This window comes from Cotesia typhae, unplaced genomic scaffold, assembly GCF_013202065.1.
Source record: "Cotesia typhae breed Kobodo isofemale line unplaced genomic scaffold, CoteBio_Ctyphae contig_77, whole genome shotgun sequence".
NCBI classification, from domain to species: domain Eukaryota; kingdom Metazoa; phylum Arthropoda; class Insecta; order Hymenoptera; family Braconidae; genus Cotesia; species Cotesia typhae.
Genome location: NW_027423765.1, coordinates 176,303 through 192,682, shown reverse-complemented (window position 1 = coordinate 192,682; position 16,380 = coordinate 176,303).

The following is a 16,380-nucleotide window of genomic DNA, read 5'->3' as shown; positions in this document are numbered from 1 at the left end:
CTTTTGTAGTTAGAAGACCAAATTGAACAATATTTTTCAAAATCTGTAGTTTTAATTATCAATCAAAGATAAAACCATCTATTTAAACATTTTTATTATTTTTATTTAGTTTTACAATCAAAATAAGTTGCAAAAAAGTAGAAAATAATTTAAAAGTGCACGCTTTTACTTTTTCTTTTATGTTCGTAAGTACTTTCTCTCAATAAGCCCCAAATATAGTCTCCATGTTTTCATTGTATTGGCCTTGATAACGTTGTTCGAAGCTCAAAATGTCCTGATGAAAACGTTTTCCTTGCTCTTCTGAATACGCTTCCATGTTGTTTTTCAATTTATCTAAATGAGCATGCAGCATATGTACTTTTAATGACATCCTGCAGCCCATGGCTTTAAAATTTTTTAGCATATCCTCAACGAGCTTTTTGTAATTTTCAGCTTTGTTATTTCCCAAAAATCCAGAAACGACTGCTTTGAAACTGTTCCAGCTCACTTTTTGAGTACGATTCAGCAACGTTGGAAATTTTTCATCGGCGAAAAACTGTCTGATTTGCGGACCAACAAAAACCCCAGCTTCAACCTTCGCTTCTGATAACTTCGGAATAATTTTCTCAAGTATTCAAAAGCTTCTGACGATTGATCCAGCTTTATCACGAATTGTTTCATCAACCCCAACTTAATGTGCAGAGGAGGCATTAACACTTTTTCCGCTTCAATAATTGGCTCAAATTTTACTTTTATTTTCCAACACAAAGTTCTGTTCTTACAGGCCATGATCGTTGAATATAGTGCTCACTATCCGCTCTGTTATCCCATAAGCACAAATAACATGGATACTTTCTATATCTGCTCTGAAGTCCCATTAAAAATCTCACCATTTTAAAATCTCCAATCAGCTGCCAGTTATACTTGCGATACTCTACAGATTCAAGCAAGATTCCGACACTTTCATAATTTTCTTTAAGATGTACTCAGTCAGCGATAGGAAGAGATGGGAATTTATTTCCGTTGTGTAATAAAACAGCTTTTAAGCTTTTTGTATAGCTGTCGATGAATAAACGTCATTCACTAGGAATACAAGGTATGCCAATTTCTTCAAACAAACCTTCTATGTCATTGCAAAAACAAAGTCCATCTTTTTTTGTAAAAAATGTTGAGTATATTTCATGCCTACTCCGCTGATCCGTTATATTGACATCATCAAGCAAATTCCACTGTTTCAAGCGAGAGCCTAACAGTTCTGCTTTATTTTTTGGCAAATTTAAATCTCTAATCAAGTCATTAAAATCTTCTGCAGTAATGAGATGATATTTTAGTTGTTCTGGTGTCGGTAAAAACTTCTTATCAGAATTACTTTTGTAAGAATTAAGAGATTAACTACTTTTCTGTGATAGTTTTTTCGGTGGCTCAGGAATTGGTCGTGTCAGGTCGTGTGCGACTGAAGCGGAAGAAGATTCAAGGTCAAGATATTCGATTGGTTTTGCATTTTTACCTTTACGTCTTTTACTCGGATTCACGATGCAAAAGTAGCAGTCCTTAACGTGGTCTTTTGGTTCTCGCCAGATCCTTGGTATTGAAAATTTCATAGACTTTTTCTCATCTCGATACCAACCTAAAATAGAGAAACAGAAATTAATATGTCTATTATATTAAATTCACCGTTTAATTAAAATTTGCTCACCTTCCAAACATCTTCCACAATAACTACAAGCAACATGTGCAGCCCAAATCTTGTCTTGATTCCGAAAAGAACGGTCAAAATATGCTTCGTAGGCTTCACAGAGAACGAGAGATGTATTGAGTTTATATTTTACGTCTCGAACTTTAATAAATTGTCCACATGTATAGCAAAATGCATCAGCATCATATTTACACTTTCGCGACGACATTTTCAGTTATTCTGGACTTCTACAAAACACCTGATTGTTTATCACTCGAGTGCTATCTAAAAGCACTGTCTGAACGTTACAACTCAACTCTGATCGCGCGGTATATTTGAATGTATTTAAAATAATTATAATTTATGAAAAATTCAAAAATGAGTATTTTCACTATAACTATTACAAAAGCAAACTTTACACCAAAAAAAGGTATTTTCTTTCCGTTTTTGATCATAATTAACCAGAAAATCATTAAATAAACTTTAGGACAAAGAACAAAAATTTTTTTGTAGAGCCGTGTAATTTAATTCACTAAAATGCGAATTAAATCTGACTTCCAAATTTATTCTAAATTAGTCACGAGTTTAATACTCAACATTGAAATAAATCGATTCTTGAAGGTTTCCTCAACAATGTTAATTAACGAATCTCGAACTTAATAATCCACGTTGCTAAATAAATTCTTAAAAATTTTTCACGATGATGAAATAAAATTAACAAGATCAATTTTTCCAGAATTTACGTTCAATATAAATTGATCCTCGGGGGATTTTCGATTAGTTAATTAAATAATTAAATAATAAACAAATTATCTCCGTTAAATAGAATCTTAAATTTGGCCAGACTTCAGTAAACAATTCTCAATAATTAATATAACAGACAATATTGATCACGGATACCAGGATGCCATCAGGGCCAGGTGCTTTTTCTGTCTTGAGATATTTAGCCGCGTCTTGTAGTTTCATGATTGTAAAGGGTGTTGCTTCGCCGTTTCTCACGTAGTGTTTCTTCTCCCGCGGCGGGTGCTTGGAAAAAAGCTCCGTTAAAATGCTGTCCATTAAGACAGACGACTTCGGCGCTTCTAGTGAAGCCTTTCCAAGTCGTTTGGCGACAATTTGGTGGGCTTTACTCCAGATGTCGAGATCGTTACAGATCTCTTTCCACAACCTTGCTTTACTTGCCTTGATGGCTCTGTTTAACGTCTTTTTGGCCTGATTGGAATCGTTTGAATATCAGTCTTGGTTAAGGGAGTGTTTCGTAGCTCCCTTTTGCGAAGTTCTGCGATGACTGTTGTCCACCAGTACGCCGGTCTGTGAAAACTCACAGTCTTTGGCGCGTAACAGTCTTATTTAATACGGATAGCTCAAATGGTAGAGTAGCCGACATGTCATCGGAAGGTTCTGGGTTCGAATCCCAGTCCGAGCTATTTGAATTTTTTCTCGCATATTCTATACACTCATATTAAGAAGTTCCTCTCGCTAATTCTTTCTCAAACCTTTCCCACCAAAAGATCCTGTTACGTGAATGTTGGAACGCTACACGTAATGATTATCCGTAACTCCTATTCTTTCCCGCTTCACAGCATTATTTTCGAATTTGAATATATAATAGTTAAATTTGTAACGAGGGACCTTTACTCAGTAGGAATTTTCGGTAACTGAAAAAGTAACTCGGACAGCCCAGACCGGGACTCGAACCCGGATCGTTTGGTTACGCGCCAAAGGCTCTACCAGTTAAGCTATCCGAGACACTGTCCGTAATTACTGGTCAGTCACCTAATAAGGCCTATCGAGTGTCAGACCAACTCCGTGCCAGTTACGCTCGCAATGCCTCCCCAGTAAACACGTTTACGTCAATGTGACGTCAAAATGACATTTGGCTGTGTCAGAAATTACGTAAGATATAAGTTACGAATAAGTCTTGTGTGACTCATTATTTCACACTTCCTGACGTAGAAATATGACGTAGCCATGACGTTAGTATTATATCTCAGTGTCACTTATGACGTCAATATGACGTGTGTGTGATGTCTATATCACGATAATCATGTCATTATGACGTAAAAGCGATGTGAAAATTGTACATCGGAAAAGATATTAGAGAAAAAAAAATTTCTCAAAAATAAAAAGATTGCAATTTTGAAATCAATTATAGTGTTGTGGACTTACTATAAACTTTGAAACTCCAGTTATATCCGAGCTCGAACTCGGATCCTCTTGCGTCGAAGTCTGTAACGCTGCTCACTTGTCCAAGTAACGGTTCATGTCATGTAGTAACTAACTTATGTGTTAAGCCTAACATGACAAAAAATGCTTATTTTTTCATTTTTTCTGAGATCAAATGGATTTTATGAGCTGGAATAGTATAAAATTTAAGTCTAACAATTTATGTAATTTCATATGATTTTATTACATTTTATAAAATTTCACAAAGTTCTATCAAACTTCGTAAAAACTCTTATAAAAGGCTGGCTTGTGAAACTTGCGGTAATGAATAAGAAATTAATAAATGATCACAAATTTTGGTAAAAATTCATTGAATCTTACACTTTAAAAAATTTTTGTGTGAAAACGGATACAGAGAGTGTTAGCGTCAAAAACGCAACTAAATTTAATTATTTTTTATCCTAGCCGTTAGGCTAATAGATAAGGATCTGAAGCTTACAGGAAAAATTTTGTGAAATAAATAATAATAAAATATGAATTAAATTTCATAGATATATTTTAAAATTCTAGTACAAATTTCAATTTGGAATAAAAAGAAATACACAAAAATGAAACTTATAATTTTACACTTACTCAATATCTGTGTCACCGTTTCTTGTCTGCTTCAGTAACTTTAAAAAAGGAATTAAATCGAATTTATTTTAAACAACGTGTACGAAATGAAAAATTTTAAATTGTATAATGAATTCATAAAACTTGGGACTACTCCAAAACTTGACCTCGTGTTGAGGTGGTAAAAACTAGAACTGCACTGATTTGAAAAACTTGGAAAACTGAAATTGACAAGACCTTGTGGGCGGTGACATTTTCCTAAATTCTATGTTCCGGGGAAACTCTAGGCCAATTACAATAACACTCAGTGGTCCGAGTTTCCCTTTCTCAAGGAGCCCATCGCTTCGGGTAGCGCACTACTCCTTCCACGTTGTCTCAAGGGCCTGTTGACCCCCTTCTCTTAAATTCTATATTTAATAATTAGAAAAGGAATTATTATTAAATTTTTACCCTTTTCACTATTTTAAATTATTAATTAAAATATAATTTTCGACGATCATATCTTATTATTCTATTCGCGACGTATCATTAAATTAGTTAGAAAAAAAATTAATTTGTGCATAAATTACAAATTATCATTAGTTTCTTAGATCTAAATTTTTCTTTTTATTAAATTCGTTATTTTATTCGGAAATAAAAGAAAACATTTATTTATTTTTTTTTGTTTAAACTTAAATTATAGTTATTAAATTTTGTTCCTTAAATTATCAACATATATTTTTTTTTCTGTTGATACTAGAATTATCATAACATTCCTTTTTATTTTTTTCTTTTATCATTATTTACTTTTATTTTATTTAAACTATTGTTTATATATACATTTATTTTGTTATCGAAAACTTCTATTTCGGATGTCGACAAAGTTTAAAATTCCATTAGGGTATTTGTTCAGGCTTAAATCTCTTAGTGTGGTCAGGCCCAACTAAAAACACAATTTTTAAAATAAGTTTCTTTTGAAAATACTATTGATAAATTTGAAGATAACAAAAATTTAAAATAACAAAGTAAATGTATGTAACTACAAAATTACAAAATTATTACTAAAATAATTAAAGCCTATTCAATATTAAATAAAAATGTCGAACATTGAGTCCGACATAACAAGAGCTTTACATAGTCGTGTAGTGTAAAATTTCATCAAATTAAACGATCTATTCGGGTCAGTAGAATATTTTTCGATACTTATTTGATTTTTCAAAACTCGAAGTTTTTTTTATTTTAATTTTTTCTGAAAATTTAGTGTTTTTCATTTGGATTTTTCTGATTTAAAATTTCCATTTTCGAAATTTGGAATTTTTTTTTCTTAATTTCAACTTTGTTAAGAATAACATTTTTTAATCTATATTTCTTTGGAATTTTTTCGAAATTTGAATTTCTGTAATATACTAACAACATTATGTAACTTGATATAAAATACTGTTAGTCTTGTCGATGACAGTCATGGAACTGTATAAATTATTTCTAATTCAATGTTTCATACGTAGCAGTGCAAATGTTAAAAATTATTTTCCAAAAATCGAACAATATTTGAATGATAAATATGAATATTAAACATAAAATCATAAGAAATTATACATTCACTTGCTTGACGGTTTAAAAATTTAGATAAAAAATCTAAGTGAAAAGAAACATATGTACCGAAAAAAAAGTATTTCTTGCGCCAAGAAAATTTTGACGGAGGCCGAAGTTTAATTGGAGCAAGAAGAAGTTTTTTTGTCTCAAGAAATTTTGACTTCATTTACGAAATTTTCAGTCATCTTTAGTATATTCTTGGTCCAAAGAAATGTAGCTTTCAGTTAAGATTTTTTTTCTGAAGTTTATGGAAACATATAAGCATAGATATAAAAAATTTATATCAAACATGTATTCAATTTTCATGTATTTTTCCTAAAAACAAAAATGTAATATTTTTTGTATATTTGCTAGTATATAAGATATATTTATTACTATTAAAAAATGATAAATTTTTGTTATTAAAAATGGACTTAAATTTACAAAGTAACGGCTTAAATCAACTGTTTACCTCTTCTCGATTATCAAAAAGTTTCAAACTAATTTTCACTAATATTTAGCTACTAATTGTAAATTAGACATCTTATTAAAAAAGTTTTATACTTAATAAATTAAGATTAATCGATAACATTAAAAAAATACATCTCCCAAATTTTATCAACATTATAGAAAATATTCGTTTGTCACTGGTTTTGAAAATGACTTGCAATTTCTGAGAGTATTATGTACAATTGTGACTAATTATTGATGTTAAATAATGACTCTCAAATAGCATCGGTACAATGTACGACTGTGACCTGTTTCTGATGTAAACTCATAACGTTAATCTTACGTCAAGATTACGTATAATCGTGACTTGTCACTGATGTAAACGCATTATGTTAAACTTACGGCAAAATTACGTACAATGGTGACTTGTCACTGATGTAAGCGCATGATGGTAAACTGACGTCGTTATGGCATAAAATGATAGTATTAATGTTACGTAATATTGTAGCTTATGTATTATATCAGTTGTACATAATATCTAAGTCATTTCTGTGATATCACAGAGAAGTAATAGACTTACATCAGTATAATGTTAAAATTAAATCAAAAATTTTTATATTACAATTGAATCACAAGACAGGTCAATTTTACGCCATATTTACGAAAAATATTGTGACATTCCTATGACTTATAAATGACGTCATATTATAGTTATGTGTTCACTGGGTCTGGATCAAGCCTCCTGGTATTCTACTTCCGCTATTAAAGAACTCTTTATGGAGCCGAAGCAGGTGCCGTTCCAACTCTGAATGTCACATACTGGTAATCACTGTCATTGTATTCTTCGGATACAGTCTAGTCGTCAGTGACGTTGGTTATCTTTGGCAGCAAAATGTCTAGGATGGATTCCTTGTATCTCGGTATTCTATAGGTTGTAGTAGTTCTAGTGTTCAGCACTATGAAGTCAAGACTTGCTGATACTTCGTTTCTTCTGGTCTCAGAGAAGTCAGCACCTCATTCAGCCAATTTCGCATTGAAGTCATTAGCTACGACGACATTGCCGTCGATCTTGCCAATGGTGTCCTATATGTTTGCCAACTTTTGGCGAAACACACTTATCCCTTCATTGGGTGAAAGGTAGACATTCATCAAGTAGGTCGTGGGAGGCTCAATCTAGACGAAGCCTACTCCGCTTCCGTTGTTGTTGACAGTGACCTTCTTCAAGTTGGCTATCCAGTCGCTGCTGTACTTGACTTCTCTGCAAATCATGATTTTCCTTCGATGTTTAGATATTGCTCGCAGATAAGACAGATGTCAATTTTATCTTCAAAGACACGCTGGCGCACTGGAAGTGGCTTCTTCAAGTGTTGTGCGGAATGCCTTGCAGGCTCCGGTGCCGGAAATATGGCATAAACCGTTGTGGGCATCTTTGTCCAAAGTGCAAAGGAAGCATTTTGGCTTTCCCGTGCAGTTTGCGGCCCTGTAGTTTTCTCCGCAATATTTGTATCAGCATCTGCTTCTATCTGGTCCTACACATTCGGGTGTTTGGTCTCCGAAACCAAGAAATTTAAAGCAGCAGATTACTTTTACAACTGAGTGTATATGGCAGTTAACCCAGCCGATCTTTATATGGGCCTTGTCAAGGGCCTTAATCGTGCTAGCCTCGTCTATCTCGCAAAAGGCTGGTCGATTGATCGTCATGTGAGTTTTCTCAGATTTACCCGTTTTATCACCAGGCTGTTAGCAAATTTACGTTTAAGTGCTTCGCGGACGTCTCCCTCAGTAGAGATTTCATCGAGGATTTCGTCGAGGATCGATCGTTATTATTGGTGACAGCGTCTTGACCGTACCTATATTAGCAGTAGCTGACTTTACCGCTTCGGTAAAAACACTGCTATGTTTAGTCTTTTGGGCCATTTCAAGGAGAACGCATCCGTGCTTCGTCCGTTTTATAGACTATGTCTATATCCGTTTCGAGAGGATTAACCTTGATCTTTATTCATTAAGAATGATCAAACTAGCCAAACTGAAACCCGAACTTAAACGAAAACGTATAATTAACCTGAACTTAAACGGAATAAGATAATGTTTATTCGCTAGAAATGATCAAAACTAGCCAAAACGTGAACTCAATCGCAAAAACAGAAACTGAACAAAATAAAGACCAAAGGACCAGAGACCGGAAGGACAACGGGATACCTCGGGGTTGCTCAGTGTGCTGCTTTGTGGAGAGAGGACGTGATTTGAGTAGAGAGTGGATTCATGATAGCAATAATCTTATTCGCAACACCAAAAATTAATGCTTAACAAAATCCTCATTTATTCAACAAACTTTGACTTACCTAACAAACTTGATCGTAAGTCACTACAAAACTACAAAACTCTCTGAACGGTACAGCTAATAATAATCAACGCTATAGCCATGTTACAGACCCTTACTTTTATTGAAAAAACCAAATAAATAAATAAATCTTAATATTTTGAATAGTAATCTCGAATAAATCTGTCAACGGACTCTAAGTTACTTACAATATAAAATTACTATACAGAACGGCTATCTAATATCTCAAGACCGAGTACTCAATTATTAATACTCAAATTACAATAAATAAAATGATCTGATATCTGATATAAACAATGTCGATGCTGAGTAACTTTTTATCTTGTTTCAAACAACTTCATGAATACTTCTGTATTTACATCTGGAGCTAAAAATAAAAAGCAAATGGCTAAAATCTTAACCTGGAACTGCAACGGTACGCACGTACGATCACCTGAAGTGATCAGCGGCAACTCTCAGACTCGACTGTTGCGACTGAACTCTACGAAGTTCACAACTCAACTCTACTCAATCGTGACTTACTCACAACTAAAATTTCTATAATCAATTAATTCCCATATATTTTAATTGTTAATCAAACAACTGAAGCTCTGAGTATGAATATTTCTTTGGTGGATGCTCTCCAGGAACTGACTACGGCTAGGATCGAAACCAAAAACGTAACTCAAACAACATAAAATGTAAACGTAACTTAAACTGATCCCATATGCTCTCGTCATGTTCCTCTACATCTGAGCGCTGGCATCTTAGCCAGACCTAAGCATTCCTCCTGGAAGTCTCAAAGGGTTAGACTGGCATCTAATGTCAAACGAAACCAGGTTACTTATAGTCTCGCTGACGGTAACGCTAACTTACCCACATACTCTGCAGCCTCAAAACTCAAAATTCAAAACTTAACACTTAAAAGTCAAAACTCAAAATAACTCGACGAAACCTCTAAATTGACCTTAATGTTGTCCAAAAACTTGACTCTAAAAACTGACTTCACTCTCAAAAATTCCAAAATCTCAACTGTAACTTTAACTCGCTAAATTCTCTCCAAAACTATAGCACTTCGTTACTCGGCATCAACACTCACTTAACTCACAAAACATTTATCTTTTATCCTCAAGAAAATATTTTTTATGATATTTGGCCTTGAAATACAAGCTTACGAGTACAAAAATTCGTTGGCGCTAGTGAAGTTCAGTTTACATAGACCCCGGTCGTTAACATAACGTCACAATACATACATACATGCATACATTTTTTTTTTTTTTTTTTAAGAGCATTACTTCAATCCAGTCCATGCTGCGTCTCAAGACGCCTACTTCTGGTTACTGGTCCCTTTCTATGGTTTTTTCTTTAAGAAGGTGCTGCGCGTAGGCTGCAACAGCTGATCAGTTATCTTCTTTTCTGAGCATGCAAGCTATCAAGCTCTCGGGAGAGAGCGTAGCGCCAATAGTTTTTTTGGAGCTCCTTTTGTTGTCCTTCCACCGATCACACTCAAAAAAAGTGTGTTCAGCGCCGTCAATTTTGTCTGGGCAGTATTTGCACGTGCTATACAAACCCATCTTAAAAAGATAGGCATTAAACTGCCGATGTCCCGTTAATAGCTGGGTCAAAAAGAAGTCCGTCTTTCCATGCTTTCGAAAAATACAGACGTTTATGTCTGGAATCAGGCGTGCCGTCCGCTTGCCTGTTTCCCCGGATGTCAATCGGTCCTGCCACTCATGTAGTGTTTCCGTTTTTATCTTGGCTCTTGCCTCCTTAGAGTTGTCACCATTTGTTTTGGCGTTGTTGATTTTCGCCCTCTCAAATGCTAGTAAATCAATTGGCACGGCACCTGCTATGATCAATACGGTTGCTTCTGAAACCGTGCGGTAGGCACAGGTAACTCTAAGCGCTCTTTATCATTGCACTGCCGCTATTTCCCACCGGTTCGTTGTAACGAGTTGTTTCCGTCCCTTGGTCACCCCTTTATTTAAGACAATCAGAGAAGAACCACTAGTATTGACCGTTATGAATGATGCAGCCAATATTGATCAAGATGGCCCAAAATGTTATAGATGCGGAGAGGTAGGGCATTTCATACGTAATTGCTCAGTTCAAAACGAAATACGACAGCAGCTACGGCGAGAATCATACAACCCTCGAGGAACCGGACAGCTTTATAAAAACAACAGCCGCAATAACGCTAGTAATTGCGACAATAGAAGATCATATGGTAACAATTACTACGTCAATAATGATCAAGCTGGTCGAGGATATCAATGTAACTACAGGGGACAAGGAAGAGGCAATAATTACCAGAACAGAAGAAGTCAGGGACAGCAACAACCTGCAGATAGCTGAAGAGATGGATCAATGGGCCCACAGTATCAACAGCAACCATGGCAACAGCATCAACGATCACCCCGAAATCAGCAGCAACAACATCGACAGTCAATATTAAACAGCAACAAGAACAGCGACTACCTCAGAAACAGTGGCAGCAACAACCGCAACAGGGACAGCATCAGCAGGACCATTAACACACTTAGTCAAAAAGGACACTCCTTTTTTATGGGAGGAAGCTCAGAAAAATGCATCCAAAACATTGAAAGAAAAATTATGTGAAGGATTTATATTACAATATCCCGATTTCGGATAACCGTTCATCATCACGACAGATGCGTCAGAATAAGCAGTGGGGACATGAGGAACTAGGAGAGACAAACACCTTCCGCGAAGAATTGAACGAGAAAGTGAAGAAATTGGAAACGAGTGTTAAAAAGAAAGAAAATGCCCAACATCGCAAAGAAGAATTGGAAGAAGTCAAGTTTCTACGTCACCTGCAGAACCAAGACCTAGATATAGAGTGATGAACTATCTAGAAATAAGGAGTCGAAAAACATCTCAACACCAATAGAAGAAAAACAGTACCAGAGCATGAAACGATACATGAAACAGCTATACAGGGTGTCTCTGAAGTGGCGGGAGTAATTGTTGGGGTCGATAGAGAAAAAAATACTGAATCGAAAGTTCCTGAGCCAAAAATTTTTTTGGGCCATAGAATTTGAGTTATGAATTAAAAACGATAGCCAATCAGAAGCGCGCTATTCGAGAAATGAAAATGAGCGGGGAAGTAGAGGAGACGCGAGAGTGAGATGCTGCAATAGCAGCTTACTCGCTCACACAAAGCCGAGCATGAGAGGGGATTGTGACGCTATGAGCCGAGTACGTAAGTGTGAATGAGTGGATGTATGAGGTCGCAAGCGGACGGCTTAATGTATGAGTGTGTGTCCGTGTATCGCAGCATTATTGGAGGCGTTGTAACGCTGAATTAAAGCTAACCGGGTACTCTAAGACAGAGGAAAAATTTTAATTTTTATTTTTATTCGAAAAAATTTAATAAAAAAATAAAAAGGCCCAAGATTTAACCAGACCCACAGAAACGGAGAGTAAATTTTTAATTCTCATTTATTTTGCTGGGGATTATTTTCAAATACAAAAAAAAAAAAAAGCTAAGATTCAACTGGAATCCAAAAAGAGATGGATGAAAAAATTTTATTTTTATTTTTAATCAGCAAAATTATTTTTCTTTAAAAAAGAGCCCAATCTCGACTGGAGCAAGAAAAAATGATTGAAAAATTTTATTATTAATTTTCAATCAACAAAATTATTATAAAAAAATAAATGGGCCCAAGTCTCAACCGGACCCAAACAAACGGATAAAAATTTTTATTACTTACTTAATTTGCTGGAAATTATCTTTAAAAACGAAAAAATGCCCAAGACTCGATCGGATCCAAAAAAATAACAGTACAAAAATTTTTTCCTTATTTTCAATCAGCAAAATTGTTTCTTTTAAAAAAGGCCGAATCTCGACTGGAGCCAAAAAAATGATTAAATAATTTTATTATTAATTTTCAATCAACAAAATTATTTAAAAAAAAAAATAGTCCGCAGACTCAACCGGACCCAAACAAACAGATAGATAGTTTTAATTACTTATTTATTTTGATGGGAATTATTTTAAAAACGAAGAAAATCGCCCAAGACTCGACCGGACCCAAAAAAAAAAATAAATTGAAAAATTTTGTTTTCATTTTCAATCAGCCAAATTAATTTCTTTTCGAAACAAGGCCCAATCTCAAACAGACTAAGAGAAACTAATTAAAAAATTTTATTTTTTATTATTAATCAAATATTATTTAAAAAAGAAAATAAGCCACAGACTTAACCGGACTTAAACAAACGGATAGAAAATTTTTATTACTTACTTAATTTGCTGGAAATTATCTTTAAAAACGAAAAAAATGCTCAAGACTCCATCAGACCGAAAGGGAGATGAATAAAAAATTTTACTATTCATTTTTAATCATCATAATTAACTTTTTTTATAATAAAAGGCTCAATTTCGACCGGACCCAGAAAAAATGATCCAAAAATTTTATTTTTTATTGTTGATCATCAAAACTAATTAAAAAAACAAATGAGGCCCTAGACTCAACCGTAGCCGAATGAACGTATAAGAAATTTTTATTTTTTCATTTGAATTGGAAGGGAAATTATGGAGAACGAAAAGAATGGCCAAGACTTGTCTCGACCTCGAAAAGACATTGGAAACTTTTATTATTTACTTTTGACGAATAAAGAATGATTTTTAAAAGAAGGCACAAGAGTCGACTGGACCTAAGTAAAAGGATTGAAGAATTTTTTTCTTGATTTTGTTAGCGTCAATAAATTTAAATAATTAGAAAATCACCAAAATTCAAATTAAAATTATTAATTAATAAATTGACTAGCAAAATCTCGAATAACAAATTAAAAAGGAATTGCCCTCAAGACGTGATAATTTTTTTATTATTTCAATTAAAATTAATGATTGATCAATCTACAAGTACAGTCTAAAATCAAAAAATTAACAAGAAATTGTACTCAACTACTGATAATTTAATTATTTAAATTAAAATTATTAATTAATCAATTGACATGTAAAATCTGAAATACAGAAATTACATTCGTCCTGATGGATTTATTATTGTAATCGAATTTAGATGTCGAAAAATTGACAGGTAAAATCTCAAATGAAAAAATTAACATAGAATTGTTCTCAAGTTCTGACAATTTGATTATTTTGATTAGAATTACTGATTGATTAATTGACTAGTAAAATCTTGAATAAAAGAATTGAAAAGAACTTGCACTCAAGTCCTTGATATTGTAATCAAAATATTTACTCGAGTAATTGACCGGTAAAATGTCAAAGTCAAAAATAAAAAGAAATTGCAATCACGACCTGATAATTTTTATATTTTAATTAAAATTATTTTTTGATTGATTAACAGGTAAAATTCCAAGTAAACAAATTTGAAAAAATTGCACTCAAAACCTGATAATTTCGATATTTTGATTAAAATTATTTTTCAATTAATTGACAGGTAAAATGTCAAATAGAAAAATAAAATAGAAATTGCAATCACGACCTGATAATTTTAAAATTTTAGTTGAAATTATTTTTCAATTAATTGACCGGTAAAAAGTCAAATAAAAAAATTAAAGAAAAAATCAGTCCTCAGTCTTAATAATTCTGGAATTTCAATTAAAATTATTTCCTATTCAATTGACAGTTAAATTTCCAAGAAAAAAATCAAAAAGAAATAGCAATCACGACCTGATAATTTTGATATTTTAATTAAAATTATTTTTCAATTAATTGACAGGTAAAATGTCAAATAAAAAAATAAAAAAGAAATTGCAATCACGACCTGATAATTTGAAAATTTTAATTAAAATTATTTTTCAATTAATTGACAGGTAAAATGTCAAATACAAAAATAAAAAAGAAATTGCACTCAAAACCTGATAGTTTCGATATTTTGATCAAAATTATTTTTCAATTAATTGACAGGTTAAAAGTCAAATAAAAAATTTAGAAAGAAATTGCAATCACGACCTGATAATTTTAAAATTTTGATTAAAATTGTTTTTTAATTGATTAACAGATAAAATTCCAAGAAAAAAATCAAAAAGAAATAGCAATCACGACCTGATAATTTTGATATTTTAATTAAAATTATTTTTCAATTAATTGACAAGTAAAATTCCAAGTAGAAAAATTAAAAAAATTGCACTCAAATCCTGATAGTTTTGATATTTAAATTAAAATTATTTTTTAATTAATTGACAGGTAAAATGTCAAATAAAAAAATAAAAAAGAAATTGCAATCACGACGTGATAATTTTGATATTTTAATTAAAATTAGTTTTCCATTAATTGACAGGTAAAATTTCAAAAAATTAATTAAAAGAAACATTGAACTCAAGTCCTAATAATTTCGATATTTTAATTTAAATTATTTTCTAATTAATTGACAGGTTAATTGTCAAATAAAAAAATTCAAAAATAATTGCACTCAAGTCCTGATAATTTTCATATTCTGATTAAGATTATTCATTAATTCATTGATAGGTAAAACCTCAAATAACAAAATTCCTTTTCTGTACTAAAATTATGAACTTTATTATCAAATTCTCAAAAATAAAAAAAAACAATAAAATAACAAAAATAACAAAAATCTGTATAATAAAATTGATTGAGAATTTGTAAATTAAAAAAAAAAAAAAAAATCATTAATCCATAAGGTTCTCAAAATGGCCTCCATTCCTTTCTAAGCACCGATGACACCGCTCCAAAAGGTTTTCCCGAACACACTGCAGGATTTCCGGCGTTATTAGTTCTCGTGCAGCCATGATCCTTGCCATTGTTTCCATTTGATCTGCAGGTTCATCAAAATATACCCCTTCCTTCATGAAACCCCACAAGTAGTAATCGAGCGGAGTCAAGTCTGGTGATCTTGGTGGCCATCTCACTGGACCATACCTCCCCAGCCACTGTTGGCCATACTGGGCATTTAAGAAATTGGTTATGTCCCCAGATGAGTGGCACGGCGCACCATCCTGTTGAAACCACGTCGGTTGAGGATTAACTCCTGCTAGAAGCTGGGGTAAATTTCCTCCCAAAAACAAGAGATACTGAGCACTCTGTAATAACGAAAAATTTCGACTGTGAAAGTGAGAAAATCAGGGAGTTAAAAATTTCTTTAATTTAAACCAAAGGGAAATTTTGTTAAAAATTTTAAAAATAATTTTCTAAAATTTTAACAGATAAAACGAAGTTTACTCGTAGGGATTTTTCCAATTTTAATGAAAAATTATTTGAACGAATTTTTCGAAATATTTTCGCATCAACAACAGAAGTTACCCCAGAAAATTTTCCTTTATTTTAACAAATTAAGAAAGAAAAACTCTTCCAAAGAATTTTTATGAAAAATTAGGTATTATAAAGAATTAATTTACAAAAATAAAAATCTTATTTTCAAACACAAAAATATTATTCGAATAATTTCAATATTTGCAAAGTGTCGAAGAATTTTACATTGAAGTTTTAACGGTAAACTGAGTGGAGAAAATTTTCTGAAGCGCGAAATTTTTTAATTGTGTAAATTTTTAATTAAACTTACGTTCATGGTTTCCGGTAATTCGTATAGTAGCACAGTGTCGCCGATTATTCCTCCCCACATGTTGATTTTCCACTTGTTCTGAAAATTACGGTTCACCGTCATGTGAGGATTCTCCTCCG